General features: G+C 36.2%; 1 pseudogene; it reads left to right on the top strand.

The window, feature by feature from the left end:
* The first annotated feature begins 6,596 nt into the window (after positions 1-6,596).
* LOC148191008 (uncharacterized) lies at positions 6,597-8,671 on the top strand (annotated as a pseudogene).
* Positions 8,672-20,453: the final 11,782 nt, after the last annotated feature.

Here is a 20,453-nt window from a genome sequence, read left to right on the forward strand (position 1 = left end):
AAAAACCATTTAATCATATGAAAGTTCCTAAATTAAATCAAAGTAGATTCTCAATTAAACCTAGAAACCCTATAACTCATATAATCAATATGCATGTAGATTCAAACACATTATGATGCAAAAATCTTTACTTTTAACAAGATAGAGAGATGAAAGACATAGAGAGAGAACAACTTAAATCAATAATCAAAATAAACAATTGCATTAACTGAACGTAACCTCAGAATCCATCATGGAATTACAGCAGAATAGCTCTAAATGCTTAGCTCTCCATGAATGGAGTTGAATACAAGATGAAAGAAAAGTGAGAGGACTATGAGAGCACGAACAAATGAAGTGAAGTCCCTTTTCTGCTTCCCTAGATCTCTTTATATAGGGCTTGATTGGGCTTGGACTCTGAATATTCAATTGACAAAATCTTTTTTCTTATATCTTCTAAATAACTAAAATATTTAGATAATTATAACATAATTTGGAAGATATTTTCTGTTGATATTCCCAAATTAAATTAATTCAACAACTGAATTTTATCTTTAAGCTTTTCTGACTTTTCAAAATTCCATAAATGCCCTAAAATTTCCTCTATCTACACTTTACCCCTTCAGAATTCTCCAAAATTGCACCAGAAGCCCTTATTGACCAGCTTTGACCAGACTTAAGCAGTGTTGACCAGCTTTAACTAAGGGAGGGCGTGGCCAATGAGATTCTGCCACGTGGCAGCCCTCTTTCTCACCTAATTAGGGTTTTCTGATGCAAGGCAATTCTCTGTGCCGTCACGCGACTTGCACTTGCACCGTGAATGAAGAACGCTTTTTTGCTTCTCGCACCAGGATTTTCGAATGGAGATGGCTCACGGCTTCTGAATTGGATTTCTGTGTGGTTGTTAAATCTGGTTTCTTCTTGCAGGTGATGCGTCGTGATCAATGGAGAAGAAGTTCATGGTGGTGACGTAAGGGAGGAGAAGATGATGGTGTTTCGAGTTTGGTGAACTTGAAGAGGCGCGATGGCAATGATGGATTTTGAAGCAGCGGCGACATTGATGCACTAGGGTTCGGCGAAGGAGATGACGGCGAGGATGTGGCACAACAACAAGGTGTGTTCATGGTGGAGAAGATGAAGATTGTGGCGGCCTGATGAGGAACTCGCGATGAAGGAGGATGAATGCCGACGTGATTGCTTCTGGTTTTTGTTGTAGTTTTCTGGATTTGCAGGTCTGGCTTTGATGTAGGTTCGTGTTGATGGTGGGGAGCGGCGGTGATGGAGAATGGTTGTCCGACGAGATGATAGTGGATAGTGGTCGTGGTGGCGGTGTGGTTGTTGTGCGTGACAACAACTGTCGATGAGGAGTGGGAGTTGGGACCTGACCTGTTAAATGCCTTACCAAAGTTCAATGGGTTATCAAGGGAGAATCCACACAAGCACTTGAGATAATTCCACATGTTGTGTGAAAACTTTAGATCTCCCAGGATCACAATAGAGAGCCTTAAAATGAGAGCTTTTCCTTTTACTCTTCAAGGAGCAGGTCAAGATTGGTGGTATTATCTCTTTGCAAGGATTACAAATTGGGAAACTATTGAAAGACTCTTTCTTGAAAAGTATTTCCTGCATCCAAATTATCTGTCATCCATAGAGAAATCCAAGACATAAGACAAAGAGATAGAGAAAATCTTAGTGAGTATTGGGAAAGATTCAAGAAAGTATGTGCTTCATGCCCTCAACTCCAAATTGAAGATTTTATTCTAAGCTTTTATGAAGGCCTAAGTCCTACTGATAGGTCATGAGAAAATGATGATGTGGTAGAGGAGGGTGATGTGGCAGCATGTGGTTGGTGTATTTGGTGTGCAGAGGATTAATGACGTGGCAGAATCTGGTGGAGTTTGGCTTAGGAGGGGTAGGAACAGGAAACCTAGGGGGGTGTAGGAGAAAAGAATTAGTGTTTGGGCTTGGTTGTTGGCCTGTTTCAGAAATAGGAGTGTATTTAGGGATTTTAGGAGGTGCAAGGGTAAAGTTTGCTTGTTGGCCCATTTGTATATTATTTTGCAAACAAATTTTGATTTTGGAACTTGAATTGCTATTTGGACCAATAAAACTTATAATTTCAACTGCAAAAATAAATGTAAGAATATCCAAGAATAATTTATGCAACTAAAAATCATTTTTTAAGTCCCTTTTATTTCCAAACACAGTATATCCAATCATAGAAAATCCTCTTTAAATCACTCATTCAAGCACATGAATTCATCAAAAATTTGAATTTTAAAGCATAAATGTGGGCATAAATATGCATTCATCAGAGTCCAAGCCCAATCAAGCCCTATATAAAGAGATCCAGGGGAGGCATAAAGGGGACTTCACTTCATTCATTCATTCACCACTTCTCTCACTTTTCTTTCATCTTGTATTCAACTTCATTCATGGAGAGCTAAATATCTAGGAATATTCTTCTGTAATTTCATTATGGATTCTGAGGTTAGATTGAGTTAATGCAATTGTTTATTTTGATTATTGATTTAAGTTGTTCTCTCTCTATGTCTTTCATCTCTCTATCATATTAAAAGCAAAGATTTTGCATCATAATGTGTTTGAATCTATATGCATATTGATTATAAGAGTTCTAGGGTTTTTAGGTTTAATTGAGAATCTACTTTGATTTAATTTAGAAACTTTCGTATGATTAAATGATTTTTATTATCAATTGAGAATGTACTTTGATTGGTAGTAATAATTTCAACTATAATCAATTGAGAATTTACTTTGATTGATTAGTTTTTAACTTAGTTAGGAGATTTAAGAATAAACATGATTAAACACAATAGGATTTGATTGAGAATGTATTTTGGTTGAATTTATTATGAATAATCTAGAAATGTTTTGCATTTGATTGAGCATTTACTTTGGTTAATTGCATGATCGCCCTCAAATTAATTAAAAATGTACTTTAATTAATTTGAAACTTAAATAATAATCAATTGAACAATTATTTGTGAATAACTGATGATGAATCTATCTTGGAAAAGGAGTGGAATTAGCCTATTTCATCATTGTCGCAACCGGAATCACGACGGGACGACGATCCAAAAACAGAACGAGTTTGAAAAAGAGATTTGGAGTCGCCACCATAGTTTATTCTGGAAAACTACGGAAAAACCATAAAAGGATAAGGCATGGTCTAGGAAAAACCAGATTCTGGGTTCGGAAGTCGGTTACGTGTAGGGAAGGTATTAGCATCCTACAACAATACGCGAATATGATGTGGTTTTCAAAATGTTTAACTATCCCCTAAAACAAAATATATTTTTTTACTTTTTTGGGCCCGACAAGGATTAACCTTGCTCCTACGTATTCTCATTCAGAATGAGAAATCAGGGTTACGTAGTTCTTTTGGAAACTATTTGGAAAGTTTGTTTGGAAATGATTATGGATAATTTTGGATTTTTGGGAAGGGAACCTAACAAGGGCTAACCTTGCTCCTACGTATCTTCATTTTTTATGGAGAATCAAGGATCACATAGTTTTGGCCGAAATATTGTTTGTTTGCTTGAAAGTGTTGATGATTTTAGCTTTTGATGATTTTTATATTTTTTGATATTTTCGAGAAAAAGAAAGTAATCAGTACTAGGCTGACATGGACGGTCACACGAGTACTCATACCTTTAGAACATTATTTTTGTTATTTTTTGATTGTTTTTTTTAAAAGCGATCACACATGTGCTTAACCTTTAAAATAGTTTTTGGTATTTTTTATAAAAGAAAGAGAAAAAGTTTTTAGCATAAGGACGCTGCGAGCGATCACACATGTACTTAACCTTTAAAATATATTTTTTTGTATTTTTTATAAAAGAAAGAGAAAATGTTTTCAACACAAGGACGATGCGAGCGATCACACATGTGCTTAACCTTTTGAAATATGTTTTTTGGTAATTTTTATAAAAGAAAGAGAAAAGGTTTTCAGCACAAGGACGATGCGAGCTATCAGACATGTACTTAACCTTTAAAATATATTTTTTGGTATTTTTTATAAAAGAAAGAGAAAAGGTTTTTAGCACAAAGACGACGATCACATATTTAAAATATTTTTTTTAGTATTTTTTTTCTAATATTTATATATTTAAAAAGTAGGTAGATATTTAAAACAGAAAAGAGAAAAAAGAAAAATAAATAAATAAAACAAAATAAAATAAAATAAAATAGAATAAAATGAAAATAAAATAAGATAAGAAACAAAATGGCAAATGGAAGACATAAAAGAAATTGAAAATTAAAAAGAGAAAGGCCCAAAATGTTAATGGGGAGGTAAAAACCTAAAAAAGGGTAGCGGCATAGAGGAAACAGACCCGTAGTTGCCTATGGGCTTGAGGCCCAACTAAGAAAAGGAAAAAGAAAATGGAAAGGGGGGTGCCAGGATGAGAAGAGGAGGTGGCAGGAGGAGAGGATGCGACCCAATAGCTAGGTCCAGAGCCCTTTACTCCAAATCAGAAACCGTAGGGGTTCTACACAATTCCCCCATTTCACCATTTGCACTCAATGACCCAGGGTCCCTTTCCTCCTCCCCTTGAATCCAAAGGGAGCTGAGCTCCTCCGCGAAGCAGGAAACCTAGAGAGGCATCGTTCTCCTCTCAGGCGCGCTCATAGGACAGCCACCGCAATAGCCGTCGTAAGCCACTGGTCATCATCGCCAGCGTCACTGATCGTCGTCAAAGACGCTACTGGCCGCCGCGCCGACCTCTCCCTCCTTACCTTTCCTCCGCGTGCTAAAGTGAGAAGCTCTCGCCTCTCCGCACCACGCCCAAGCTGCTATCGACGAGGCCAACCACCCTAAGCCGTGAACCAAAGGTCGTGCTAGTGATGCAGCTTGCCGTTGGAGTCGTTGCCGGCATGACACCAGGTTCTTTCTTCTCCTCCTATTCGCTTCGTGGTCGTCGTCACCAAGGGCTACGAGTTCAACACTCAGTTAGCCGATTGGGGAAGCCCTGACCGTAACACCTTAAAGCAACGAGAGAAGAAGGTTCGAAAAAAAACGAATTTCTTATCTCCTACTACTGACAATGTCGAAGGGAGTATCAAGCAGGACCGTGTTCAAGAATGAAGAAGAGTTTATGGGTTTGTTCAGTGTGTGCTTATTGCTTAGGGGTCAACTCCTTTGTTGGTGGCTTGAGATGAACAGAAGCAAGGATTCCATCATCTGACTTGGTTTGTAATTGCTTTTGGAGCTTCCTTACTATGGCTGGTGTGACAGGATGAATGAGGCTCTCTCCTAAATTGTGATGATCCGGTGCTGGTGGTGATGGGAAAGGTGGTAGAGGTAGTGAGTGAGTGGTTTTTTTTCTGTGTTTTTTCTAGGTGCTGGACCAAATGAAGGGGAGGGGATGACGAGTTATGATGAATGAGGAATTTTTTTGTGGGTGAATGGAATCGAGATTGTATGAGGGATTTCCTGATTCTCTTGGAGCTTAGGCGAATGAGAGTTGCAGTAGGGTATGGATGATGGTTTAAGATTGGATGATGGAGAATGGATTCACACAACAATCATACACAACCATGAATAATATAGCAAGTAATATTCACAATAGCAAATGAAACCTGAGATATCAAATGCAACAAACAACTCACTAAAAAACATGATGAAAGATGTGCAAGGCAATGTGTACCTCTTGAAGCTTGGTTCGCTCTTTGTTAACCTCGTGCCTCACATGGATTCTTCTTCCTTGTGGTTGGCCTTCTTTTTTCCAGTAGGGTTAGTGAATGATGGTTGGTGAGAATGGGGAGTCTTGTAGTGTAAGAGGACCTTTTTAGCTTCAAGAAAAATGTTTTTCCTTTTGTTCTAGTCTCCTTTGCTCTCATGAATTGAATTTCCTTTTTGTTACAAATGTTCTTACAAATGCCAGAAAGTTATGGTGAACATGAACAAGGGTTCTTAGATGACAACAAAGGTCAAAGGAGTTGAAAGAACAAAAGGTTATTTTTCTTCGCTCTTATACTGAGACTGCCCCTTTGAAAAAAAGATCATGATGCAATTTGATACCAACGCTCCTCTCTGCCACACTGCTTTCCGAAAGATCAGGGCATATCCTTTGACTTGGGATTTCCTCCTTGTCTTTTTCTTTCTTTATGTTTAAATTAGATCAGTTGGGAAAAGCAAATCAGAGATCCTTTCCCCCTTGATGTATTATTGTGGCTCTGCGTAGGGATTTTTGGGCTTGTACACTGTGAGCACCTTGTTGTAGGGGAAACAACATGCTGTGAGTTGTGGTATGTTGCAGGAAAGAGAGCTCTGTTAGCCTTATACAGAAAAGAGGTTACATTTTAAGAATATATTTATCCCATTTATTTTATTTCCTTTTCAGTTAATATTTTAAAAGCAGTTAATATTCTGAAAGTGGTCCATTTTAAATAAAAACCATTTTCAAACGTGTGGGTGTGCCATTATTCCCACAACAATCTCTTTTAATGTTATAAAAAATACTCTGTGATGGTTTTTTGGAGCACTACAGAAAATTTCATATCAGGTCACTGAGCCTACTCTTTACTTCATATACATCACCATCGTGTTTTAAGAGCAAGGGTTCAAAAACCAGAATTTAAGCAAGCATACAACAATGGCTGGAGGTTGGTCTTTCTGCTTTCGCTTTCTTTCTTATAAATCTGAATATGATTAAATGTGCTTGTTTGAGATATTTAGATTTATCGAATCTTTAGTATGAATTGTTTACATTTGGTATCATAGCAGTTTTTCCTCTGCCTTGTCTGGTTCACTCCTCTGCGTATTGTGTTTTTAGTTTTATCAATTTTTTTTTTAAACTAAATCGAAAGAAGAAAATTTTCTGTGCCTCACATATTATTGGGTTCGTGTTTGAATACGCCTTGTTGGAACCATGCTGGAGGTTGAAGATGATCGAAACGACATTTGTTTTTGCGTTTCAATTTAGGCATCTTTCAGAAAACTATATTCAGTTTTTATTTTTCTTCTTTATTTGCTGTATACATACGCACACTAGAGATTGAAAGAAGGTACGCTCCTTCTGGTTTTAATTAATATTTCACGCTTCTTAGTTTTAATCCAGAGTTTTAATACTGCACGCTGCTTCTAGTTTATATACATGCACGCTGCTTCTGGTTTATATACATGCACGCTGCTTCCTTTTCTTATTGTTGTTATATGTGTATAATATATATAATATATATAATATATATAATATATATAGCACTGGTATACAGGCAATTAGGTATACAGGCACTGTAATGCATGGATATTATACTAACATTAAATATTAGTATAATAATTTTTAATATTATATATTTATAATATGACTCTTATATTTTATTTAGATTAAATATAAGAGAGAATTTAATGTTTAGTGATAAATATAATTTTTAATAATTAGAGAGTATCCACAGCATCTTTAATTAATTAAATTATATTATAAAGATCACTTTATTGAAACATTAATTGTAATTAATTATATATAATGTGATGAAATATACCCACAGGATTTTCCTTACATTTGTATGATTAATTAGGATAAAATATTTATTATAATTCTTAAATTTCCCACAGGAATTAAGAATGTGATATAATTTAATAGTTTTATCATAAGGTTAAATGAGTCTAATTGAGTAAGACTTTAGCCCACAAGCAAGTTTTATGTTAATAGACTTATTGGTAAAGACATGTTTTGCATTGGTAAAACATGACATTTATTTTAGTCTCAAATTATGATAATGAACATGAATATTTTGAATTTGCAGTTTCTCAATCTGTGAATATTTCTGATATCAAGTGTGGTATTCCCGAGTTGAAAGGAGATAATTATAAGATTTGGAAGGAGAGAGTTCTTCTTCATTTAGGCTGGATGGACATAGACTATGCTATTAGAAAACCTGAACCACCGGGTATTACTGAGACTAGCACTTCAGATGCCATTGAACTTTATGAAAAATGGGAGAGGTCAAATCGTCTCTCCGTAACGTTCATAAAAACTAATATTTCCGCTGGAATCCGGGGTTCGGTTGATCAGTATGAGAATGTCAAGGATTTACTGAGGGCTATTGATGAGCAGTTTACGACATCTGATAAATCTCTTGCCAGCACTCTTATAATGCAGTTTTCATCCTTAAAGCTCATTGGAATTAAGGGAGTGCGTGATCATATCATGCGCATAAGGGACATTGTGGCTCAACTAAAAGGTTTGGAAGTTACCATGTCTGATTCTTTCCTAGTGCACTATATTTTGTGCACTTTGCCTCACCATTACGCTCCCTTTAAAATCTCTTACAACACACATAAGGACAAGTGGTCGATTAATGAATTATTGACCATGTGCGTTCAAGAAGAAGAAAGGCTATTGATTGAAGAAGGGGAGTAGGTGAACTTGACCACTTCATTTAAGAATAAGAAGAACCAAGTTAATAAGAAGGGAAAGATTCCTGCTCAGCCAGTTATTAAGAAGGAGTCCAGATGTTTCTTTTGTAAAAAGAAGGGTCACATGAAGAAGGAATGTCAAAAGTTTAAGGATTGGCTTGAAAAGAAAGGTAATTTGTTTGCTTTTGTCTGTTATGAATCTAATTTGACTAGTTTTAATCATAACACATGGTGGATTGATTCTGGTTCTATAATCAATGTCTCTAATACCTTGTAGGGTATGGAAAACCTAAGGAAACCGATGGGAAGTGAGCAACACATCTATTTAGGAAGCAAGATGAGTTCACATGTTGAAGCCATTGGGACGTGCAATTTAGTTTTAAGCAGTGGTTTTGTTTTATGTTTAGAAAAGACCTTTTATGTTCCTAGTTTTTCCAAGAACTTGATTTCTATTTCACAACTTGCACCTTTGGGGTTTTCCTTTAATTTTATGGATTCTGGTTTTACTTTATTGAATAAATCCAAAGTTATTGGCTTTGGGGAATTATGCGATGGTCTTTACTTTATTAAATTGCAAAACAACGCTGCTCATAGTTCTATGCATGTTTCCGCTAGGTTAAAAAGATGTGTTATGAATGAGGATTCTTCTGTTTTATGGCACCGTAGATTGGGACATATCTCCATTGAGAGAATTAAGCGATTAGTAAATGAAGGAGTACTTAGTACTTTGGATTTTACTGATTTTGAGACTTGCGTGGATTGCATTAAGGGTAAGCAAACTAACAAGTCCAAAAGAGGTGCTAAGAGGAGTTCAAGTTTACTAGAAATTATTCATACAGATATTTGTTGTCCGGATATGGACACAAGTAGTCCAAAATACTTCATCACCTTTATAGATGATTACTCACGATACATGTATCTGTACTTACTTCGTTCTAAGGATGAAGCCTTAGATGCCTTTAAAGTTTTTAAGGTTGAAGTAGAGTTACAATGTGGAAAGAAAATTAAGATTGTGAGATCAGATAGAGGTGGAGAGTACTACGGTAGATACACGGAGAATGGACAAGCACCTGGTCCGTTTGCTAGATTTCTTCAAGAACATGGGATTGTTGCCCAATATACCATGCCTGGCTCTCCAGATCAGAATGGTGTAGCAGAAAGAAGAAATCGAACCTTGATGGATATGGTGAGAAGTATGAGGAGTAATTCAAAACTTCCTCAGTTCTTGTGGACTGAAGCACTTAAGACGACTGTGTATATAGTAAATCGAGTCCCAACTAAGGCTGTTTTAAAAACACCTTTTGAGTTATTCAAAGGTTGGAAACCTAGTTTACGACATGTACGCGTTTGGGGATGTCCGTCTGAAGTGAGAATTTATAATCCACAAGAGAAGAAACTAGACCCAAGGACTATTAGTGGGTATTTCATTGGATATGCTGAAAGGTCCAAAGGTTATAGATTCTATTGTCCAACTCATAACACTAAGATTGTGGAATCAAGAAATGCAAAGTTTCTTGAAAATGATTTGATTAGTGGGAGTGATTTAAATCAAGACGTTGATCTTGAAAAAGATCACTATGAAGCTCAAATCTCTCAATCAAATGAAAGATTGGTAGTCATTCACGCTCCTCCAGTTCAAAAGCAAATTAGACAGCCAATAATTGAAGTTCCACAAATTGCTGAGAATGATAATATAGATCAAGTTGTTGATGAGGAGCAACAAGTAAATGTTGAACAACAAGCTTCTCATCAAGATGTTGACACAACATTAAGAAGATCTACTAGAATCAGAAGACCAACAGTTTCTAGTGATTATGAAGTGTATTTACAAGAATCGGATTACAACATTGGAGCCGAAAATGATCCTGAAACGTTTTCACAAGCCATGAGTTCTAAAGAATCAAAACTATGGTATGATGCCATGAAAGACGAGATGGATTCTATGGCATCCAACAAAGTCTGGGATCTCGTTCAGTTGCCTGATGGTGTAAAATCCATTGGATGTAGATGGGTCTTTAAAACCAAGAAAGACTCAAAAGGCAACATTGAGAGACATAAGGCAAGACTTGTTGCCAAAGGATTCACTCAAAGAGAAGGAATTGACTACACAGAGACCTTTTCTCCTGTATCTAAGAAAGATTCCTTCCGAGTAATTATGGCATTAGTAGCTCATTTTGATTTTGAGTTACATCAAATGGATGTGAAAACAACATTCCTTAATGGTGATCTAGAGGAAGAGGTTTACATGAAACAACCTGAAGGATTCTCTTCTAAAGGCAATGAGCACTTGGTATGTAAGCTTAATAAATCCATCTATGGATTAAAACAAGCTTCCCGCCAATGGTATCTAAAATTTCATGATGTTACCACTTCATTCGATTTTGAAGAAAACGTCATGGATCAATGTATATACCAAAAGGTCAGTGGGAGTAAGATTTGTTTCCTTGTATTATACGTGGATGATATTTTGCTTACAACCAACGATAAGGGTTTGCTATATGAAGTGAAACAATTTCTCTCAAAGAACTTTGACATGAAGGATATGGGAGAGGCATCTTATGTCATTGGCATTAAGATCCATAGAGAAAGATCTCGAGGCAATTTGGGTTTGTCTCAAGAGACCTATATCAACAAAGTTTTAGAGAGGTTTAACATGAAGAATTGTTCACCAAGTGTAGCTCTCATTGTAAAGGGTGACAAACTTGAATTAAGTCAATGCCCGAAAAATGATCTTGAGCGGGAACAGATGAAAAATATTCCATATGCTTCAGTTGTCGGAAGTCTTATGTATGCTCAAGTTTGTACTAGACCTGACATTGCATTTGCAGTTGGAGTTTTAGGAAGATATCAGAGTAATCAAGGTGTTGACCACTGGAAAGCTGCAAAGAAAATAATGAGATATCTTCAAGGAACAAAAGATTTCATGCTCATGTATAGACGAACTGATAATTTGGAAGTGGTAGGCTACTCTGATTCAGACTTTGCTGGTTGTGTTGATACTAGAAAATCTACATCTGGCTATGTTTTCATGCTAGCTTGTGGAGCTGTATCTTGGAGTAGCAAAAAGTAGACCTTGACTGCTACTTCTACTATGGAGGCTGAGTTCGTTTCTTGTTTTGAGGCTACTTCACATGGTGTATGGTTGAAGAGTTTTATATCTGGGCTTAGAGTTGTGGACTCAATTGCTAGGCCACTTAAGTTGTATTATGATAACTTTGCTGCTGTTTTTATGGCTAAGAATAATAAAAGTGGAAGTCGAAGTAAACACATCGATATTAAATATCTAGCCATAAGAGAACGTGTTAAAGAAAAGAAAGTGGTCATTGAGCACGTTAGCACCGAGTTGATGATTGCTGATCCTTTAACTAAAGGCATGCCACCAAAGAATTTTAAGGATCATGTAACACGAATGTGACTTGGTTCCATGATATGACAATCATTGTAAGTATTTTCATTTTGATAAAACTCTTATTCAGTTTAATGTTTTCTCAATTATTTGTGCACATAATTAGTTATTTTGAGAAAACTCATTTAATTGTGACCTAGAATAGACATATGGTTTATTCATTAGAGTTAAGAGCTTGTGATGTGAGACTAAATACATCGTAATACATGGGAGATAATACTCATTATTAGAGGAACTGTCACCATGATTCATATATTTGATCTCTTATTACGTTTGATGGTTGAATAAAATGGACCAAGTGGGAGAATGTTATCCTTATACAGAAAAGAGGTTACATTTTAAGAATATATTTATCCCATTTATTTTGTTTCCTTTTCAGTTAATATTTTAAAAGCAGTTAATATTCTAAAAGTGGTCCATTTTAAATAAAAACCGTTTTCAAACGTGTGGGTGTGCCATTATTCCCACAACAATCTCTTTTAACGTTATAAAAAATACTCTGTGATGGTTTTTTGGAGCACTATAGAAAATTTCATATCAGGTCACTGAGCCTACTCTTTACTTCATATACATCACCATCGTGTTTTAAGAGCAAGGGTTCAGAAACCAGAATTTAAGCAAGCATACAACAATGGCTGGAGGTTGGTCTTTCTGCTTTCGCTTTCTTTCTTATAAATCTGAATATGATTAAATGTGCTTGTTTGAGATATTTAGATTTATCGAATCTTTAGTATGAATTGTTTACAAGCTCAACTCGTGCTTGCCTAGACTGAGAATGGGGGATAAGCAAAGTCTGGTATTCCTAAAAGGCTTAGTTGACTTTTGCATTTTCTATTTTTTTTTGCTTTTTCTTTTTTCTTAGATTTTTGTTTTGTTAACTTTTAACGTAAAATTACCAAAAACCTTTTCATTCATTTTTTTTCTTTTTCTTTTTCTTCTCTTTTTTATTTTAAAAAAACTAAATCAAATAAAGTGAAATAATTAATATATATATATATATATATATATATATAAGTAAAATTAAAACATAACATAAAAATAAAAATGAAAGAAAATAACATAAAATAAAATAAGACAACAATAAATAAAATAAACCTATTAGAGTCAATCCGAACGAAATTGGGTGTTGAAATTCATAACTATTTTTAAGTTTCTTATTTGTTCTTTAAACATTCTCCAAACATTCCTTTTATTCTTTATTGCATTGCATTCATAAGATTGAAATATTGAAAGACAATTCCGTATTCATTGATAGAAGACTCAAGGTTACTTTAACCCTATCTACTTTCTTGAATACTACTTGGCAATACTGAAGTTGCCTTGAAAAGTAGTATTAATTTGATAGCTTCAACGACAGCGTATCAAATTTGGCATCGTTGCCGGGGAGTACGGTTAGTATTTTGAATATTTTGATTCTTATTTATATTTTTATTTTTTTTATCTTTATTTTTTTAACGCACATACGTTTAATTTAATTTGAGTTATTTTGTAGTCTTTAGTCATTCTTGTTTAAGCAAAAATCTTTATTCTTGTTTTAATTAAGAATTTCTCTTGAGAAATACTTGAAGCTAGTGTGAATACAATCTGGCTAGGAAAGACTTGGTACTTAAGTTGTCCATTGTGACGCACCTCTCTTTCTTGGGAGTGGAACCAACAAGTCTCTCTTATCTCTTATTTGAAATCTTTCTCTAAAGCAAGAACAAAAGAAAAAGAAAAATAACAGAGAAACAACTTCCAGCAGATTGCGTAGTGCATGACCAAAGTTAACCTGGGAGAATTTTATCAAATTAACCCGAAAGTCGAAAGGAATTTGCGTAAGCTGCGGAGAAGATTGAAATTTGGGTGTTCTACTAAGGGAACACTTTCTACATCTGAAGTCATTCCACCTTCATTATCTCCCATCACAAACATACCATCCAATCCTTTACCTGATCCTAACCCAAACAATATGGCACAAAGAACCATCAGACATTTAGCCACCTCCCACAATACAGCTATCCGAAGGAACATTGAATATCCTAATGAGGTGTCGGAGTTGAGACCTGACCTGTTAAATGCCTTACCAAAGTTCAATGGGTTATCAAGGGAGAATCCACACAAGCACTTGGGACAATTTCACATGTTGTGTGAAAATTTTAGATCTCCCAGGATCACAATAGAGAGCCTTAAAATGAGAGCTTTTCCATTTACACTTCAAGGAGCAACTCAAGATTGGTGGTATTATCTCTCTGCACGTATTACAAATTGGGAAACTATTGAAAGACTCTTTCTTGAGAAGTATTTTTTTGCATCTAGATTATCAACTATCCGCAAAGAAATTCAAGATATAAGATAGAGAGCTAGAGAGAATCTTAGTGAATATTGGGAAAGATACAAGAAACTATGTTCTTCATGCCCTCAGCTCCAAATGAAAGATTTTATTATAAGCTTTTATGAAGGCTTAAGTCCTACTGATAGGTCATGGGCAAATGCTGCAAGCAGAGGATCTTTCTTAGACAGGTCACCAAAAGATGGTATAGATCGAATAGAACGGAAGGCACTAGACAATCAACAGTATGGCACAAGAGAAAATTCAGTGACTTTGTTGAAGGGAGTGCATGAAATTGATAATGATGCAGTTGATGGAAAGAGGATAGATGAAAGATTGAATAAGCTAGAAAGAAAACTCAACAAGATTGCAAGTTTGTTTAAAACCTCAACTCCACAAATTGCTAAGAAGTGTGGAATTTGCATTTCAACTAACCATTATACAGATGAATGTCCCAAGAGACTCAAGGCCTAGACACTTATGTGATTAATTGATTAATTAAGACTTGAGAACAAAGTATTATAAGTTTCAAATGCAAAAGACTGAAAAGTAAATATGTATGCATATGATGATCAATGGCAAGAAGAAACAAAAAGCGTGAATTGAAATATATGGATGAATATGTTGTTGGGGTTTATCAAGTTCATCTTTTCCCTCTCTTGTATTTAGGAGTTCATCATTCTTTTCATTAATGTTAAAGGCAACCAACCATCATACTCCTATCTCTAGGTTGGTAATATACTGTTGGGAGAGATTCCTCAGATCTAGACTTCCCCGTACGTTCCCGTATCGACAAAACCAATAATCATGACATCGAATGAGTTAAACTATGCATGCTTTGAGCAAAGAGGAAAAACCCTAACTATTAATGAAAGAAAGCATATATCATATAAATGATCTTGAAGAACAAATTCCATACAAGAGAGTTTCTAAAGATTTACATTGATTCCCCAACAACAAAATAAGTTTAGTTCACCACATTCATGGTGAAACTAGATGAAATACAATGGAAAAATGAAAGATAGAACCCGAGAAAGTTGAGAAAGGAGCCTTAGCATCCAAAATCCTCCTCCAAGGGGTGAAAGAGAGTGTTTTTGCTTCGTCCCAGCCAAAGATACAAACCCTAGAACGTTCTAACGCTTATATACTATTCTAAAAAATACAGAAAAGTAGGCCCAAGCCCAGAAAAGTGCCGCTCAGTGGTAGTATCGCAAGTCAGTTCTTCCCCTTAGCGGCTTTTCTTCCCTCAGCGGTGCCAACGGTTCTTGCGAGTGCCGCTCAACGGTAATTGACACTGAGCGGTACTTCTGTTTTCTCCTCTTTTGCACTTTTCTTGTCCTTTTCTGATTCCATCTCTATCCCTTTTCACTTCTTTCATCAATTTCATCCAAAAACCTGCAAAAACAAGGGAATCAAGCATAAAACCTTTCCAACTCTATTATTTCTAATAACTCAACAAAATCATGAGTTCAAGCTAATTTCTAAGTCATAAAGGTAGTAATTGAAGTAAATTTGAAGTATAAAAATAACAATTTTCCAATATTTTTCACAACCCCAAACTTAGAACTTTGCTTATCCTCAAGCAAATAAGATGTAACTCAATCTTCTACCCATCCATTCAATGGTTCATCACATTCAAAAATCTTTCTTTCAAGATAAGTAAATACTCAATTTAGCTCATCACAAAACTTCAATGAAGATGTGCATATGCTTTTAGTGTTCACTCAATCATATAATTTCCAACAAATGCTATTTTCATGAATGATCAATCAACTAAGCAAAGATGTTCTTATGGAATCTATCCTTACTAGATAAAGTGTTTCACTCAACACACAAGTCTATAGGAGAAATTCACTCATTCACTTTATTATCACAATGTCACATGAATCAAACTTTGCCTTTCATTTAACCACAATCAAAAACACTCACAAGCAAGCATCATCAAAAGGACTTTTCAATGGCTTATAATGTGGCTGAGCTAACAATAACAATTGGTTTTTCTAGATCACAAAACCCTTGAGTTAAGAGAATCATCTAAACACAATCATTCTTAAGTATTCCCAACTTTCTTTTGCATTGAGCTTTTCTCTTCTTTTTTTTGCTTTTCACATGCTCTTTTGGCTCAATGCTTTTTATTTTCCCTTTCTATTCTCCAACAACCCCAAACTTAAACGTTTATCAATACCACAGAATAATTTCAACTTAACTCAAGGTAAAGCTTTTCAAAAAGGGTTTTCAAATCATGTTCAAGGCTACGGGTTCAAAGGATAGAACACATAGTGGTCTCTTTTAGTGGGCTAAATTCATGTATTTGGCTAATAGAAGGGTACCAACAAATGGCCTTGATCATATGATGCAAACAAGCAAGTGATTAAATCATAGAAAACCTGGGCAAAGTCATTCATGCTTTCAAAGTAATAATATTCAACAACTCTGGAGCTCAAAATCTCACATATCAGTTCATTCATATTCCACATACACATCCTGCTTAGCAATAATCATAATCATAACATCACACATTTGTTCACATAGCTCGTGAACCACCTGTATAAGCATATAATATGCACATTCTTAATCATCAATCAAGATCAAAACATCATCAAGCATTACTTATCACACAATAGTCACAAGCAAATCACCACAACAGACAAGTTTCAAATTGAGTACATCAACCCTATTCTAAAAACAAAAGCGAATAAGTTCAAAATTACAAAACAAAGGATAGAAAAGATCCTGCTTTAGTGTTGACAATATCCATCAGTAGATGCTATCTTAACTCCTCATCAACCCGTGTTGTCATCTGTATCTTCCTCCTCTTCATTGTCTTCAACATCCTCAAATGCGTCATCATCCTCATCTTCATCTTCCTCCATGGCTGAAGCTTCAGCTGCTCCAGCTCTGTTGCCTTGGATTTGCTCCTCTGGCCAATCCACCACACTATGGAATTCATCCATAGTCCACCTGTGTGCTGGGGGTGTATCATATAACCCAATAATCATCTCAGTAGTTGCCACTTGTCCTCTTTGGATGGACTGCATCTATGCACCTATAAGAGACATGTACATGTCTCTCATCTGGAATGGCTCTGCCTCATAAGTCTCTGCAGATGCCTGACTCTATGCTGGTCTTCTTTCTCTGCGAGGATGTTGTGGTGGAACTGGCTAAGCTGCCTCCTCTCCTCCATAATACTGCCTATAATAAGACTCATCAATGGATTTCCTTGGCCTTTCAAATGGTGGAGCAGAAGTATCCACTCTAGCTATCTTGCATAGGTGTCTAATCAAGGAACGATGCCCTAAAGGTGCCTTGCTGTTCATCGTGTTGGCACACATTTGTATTTCATTGACAATCACTTGGCCAATGTTAATGCTCATATTTGTAAGCACACAATAGAGGAGAAGTGCCCTGCTGAGAGTGATGTCTGAAACATGTGAGAATGACTGAATGTTGGCATGGGGAATGCCATCCAATATTTAGCAAGAGAAGTCAGATCAGTCCTCTTGATATTCACCACTGCCCCATTTCTATTCCTTTGGAAGTGTCCTCCAGGTAGACATAAAACACTTTCCACATCATTAAAATTAGTACCTTCCTCCATATATAGAGTAAACTGACACTGCTCTCCAACCCATTCAGTCCCCAAAAAGTTGTTGATAGAGGTAGGATCATACCTAATAGCGTGGCCCCTAACATAGCTTAGATACTCCTCAGCTGGATAATCACCTATCTTTCTGGCGTTGGTGTAAAATTCCTTCACCACTGCTATATTGGCTGGTGCAGGGTATGTTGCCATTTTCCTCCAATTTCTTCCCATCAATTGCTCTCCAAATTGAGGAGCAAAGTTGGGTATCATTCCAGCTTTCCTTTCCATCAGGAGTCTCCTATCTTGCACAATCTTAAGATGCTTCTCATGCTTGCAAGATAGGAACCTACTAGAATGAGGTTGTTCAGGTTCCTTGTCTTTTCTCTTGGAGGCTATGGTTTTCAATCTCTTGCCTGAAGAGGATGCCATCCCTACATCAAACTCAAATTAAAAAACCACAAAACATGTTGTTAATGATTAGTAAACCCTGAACAATACCTCAAATCTATGCTAAGCCACCGTTGAGGGTCAAAAGAACCCCTTAGCGCAACGAGTGCACCAGGTCAGCAAGACAAAGAAGCCAAAAAAAATTCTGGCAGAGTCGAGCTCAGCGAAAATTTCCGCTGAGCGGCGATTGTGTAGATTTTTGAAAAATTCAATTTTTATGCTTCCTAACTCCACCCACATGTGATTTTCATACTTCCAGACCAAAATCAAGCATTTTAATCGGTTCAATCTTCAATTAATTCATCAAATCATGCATATAAATCAAAATCCCTAAAAATCATGCTTTGAACATTCAAATTCATACCAATTCATACTTTCAAGAACCCTAGAATGAAAAATGCTTGACTTACTTGGGTGGAGATGCTAGATGAGTAGAAAATGTTCTACCAATATGAAGAACTCAGCCCCAACAACAATGCTCTCTCCAAACCCCAAACTTAAATGGTAAATTAGTGAGAAAGTGAGTGGAAGAGGGATTTTGTGAAGGGGAATGATGGGAAAGATGTAGAGAACTCCTAGAAAAGTATTTAGAAGTGTGTGAGAGGAAAGAAATATGAGAATGAACCCAAAATCGCGTCCTAGGGTATATAAATATCCTAATGGGCTCGGGTCCCGCTAAGGGCAACCCGAAAAAATAATTCTACAATATTACCGCTGAGCGGCACCTGCGTCAAATGTTTTTTATTCCTTCCTAGCTTACCGTAGGTGCATTCTACTCATGCCTCTCACTCCCTTCATGCATTTAAGTTCTCAAATCACTCATATATTTAGTCCCTATCATGCAACTAAAGCAGAATCAAAATAAACAATAAGATCAAAGTAAATCAACTGGGTTGCCTCCCAGGTAGCGCGTGTTTAACGTCATGAGCCTGACCCAAAATCCACCAACACCCATCAGTAGGTGCAATTTTACCTTACCAACACCCATCAGTAGGTGTAACAAACCTGTCAATAAACCTAGTATCCTTCAGTAGATACTTAACCACCTAGCATCCATCAGTAGATGCTAACCTTGAAAGTTTCAACATAAAAATAATGTCCAAGAATTACAACCAATATCAACAATTAAAATAATGTTTTTAAATCAACTAGGGTGCCTCTCAGAAAAGCGCTCTTTTAACGTCACTAGCTTGACCCAGTAAAGCTCATGTTCCATCTTTAATGTTGATGTCTATCTTTCTATCATCACACCAACTCATCAGCTGCTTCCGGTCCACCTTTTTGACTCTTCTTGACTATGGAGACTCAATTTCTATCACTCAATCTTCTTTATAGTTTTTCACAATCCATAACCTGTTTTTGAATCTCACATGTTTACCAGGTTTGGGTTGTGTTTGCCTTGAATCATCATGAACCGTCCTTCCTTTGCTCTCTTGTTCTTCTTCCTTATCCTGCAACAAAAAATAATTTTTACCTTTTAAGCTTGGCTTTGCACTTGTATAATTAGTCATGAGTACATCTTGACATGTAGCTTTATAACTAGTCTTCGTCCCCTGTTCCTCTTTGGAAACATCAATCACTTCATTTTTTTCTCGGTCTTGAAACACCACTATTCCTTCATCTACATCAATAATGACTTTAGCCGTTTTCATAAATGGTCTTCCAAGAATAATAGGAATCCTTTCATCCTTCATCTCCATGATAACAAAATCCACCAAGGGATGCTTGAGTGCTGTTGTGGTTGGAGATGATTACCTGCATAAACTGGTTAAGAGTTTCTTCCAACTTTGTATGTTTTTCAGTGAGTGTAGACATTTGTTGCCATAATGATCATTGTTGTTGTAGCCTATTAAATTGTCCTGATTGCCCAGTTTGTCCTTGACCTTGACCCACGCTTGGGTGAGATTTCTGATAACAGTTGAAAAACTGTTATTTTCATGCTTAAAATTGACACAAAAAGCAACCTTTACACTTAGAAACTAGCTTGAAATCATGCTTTTATCCATATTTTCAGAAATAAGAGAGCTGGACAGGTTTATGCTTGATTTAAGTGTTTTTGTGCAGGTTTTAAGGTGAATTTAGTGAAAGAAGTGAAGAAGGAGAGAGATGGAATCAGAAAAGTCAACCAGAAGCCAGAAAAGTCAACCAGTCAACCAGAAAAGTCAACCAGTCAACCAAAAAGTCAACCAGTCAACCAGAATACGAAAAAAGTCAACCAGACGAGTTTTGGGCCAGTTTTATGCGATTTTATGATCTGTTTGGGCCTGGACCCGTTTTCTATTATTTTTATGTCCTATTTAAAGACCTAGATGTCTTAGGGTTGATATCTTTGGCAGAAACGAAGCAAACA

This window comes from Vigna umbellata, chromosome 11, assembly GCF_029865625.1.
Source record: "Vigna umbellata cultivar VRB3 chromosome 11, Vumbellata_1.0, whole genome shotgun sequence".
In the NCBI taxonomy this organism is placed as follows: domain Eukaryota; kingdom Viridiplantae; phylum Streptophyta; class Magnoliopsida; order Fabales; family Fabaceae; genus Vigna; species Vigna umbellata.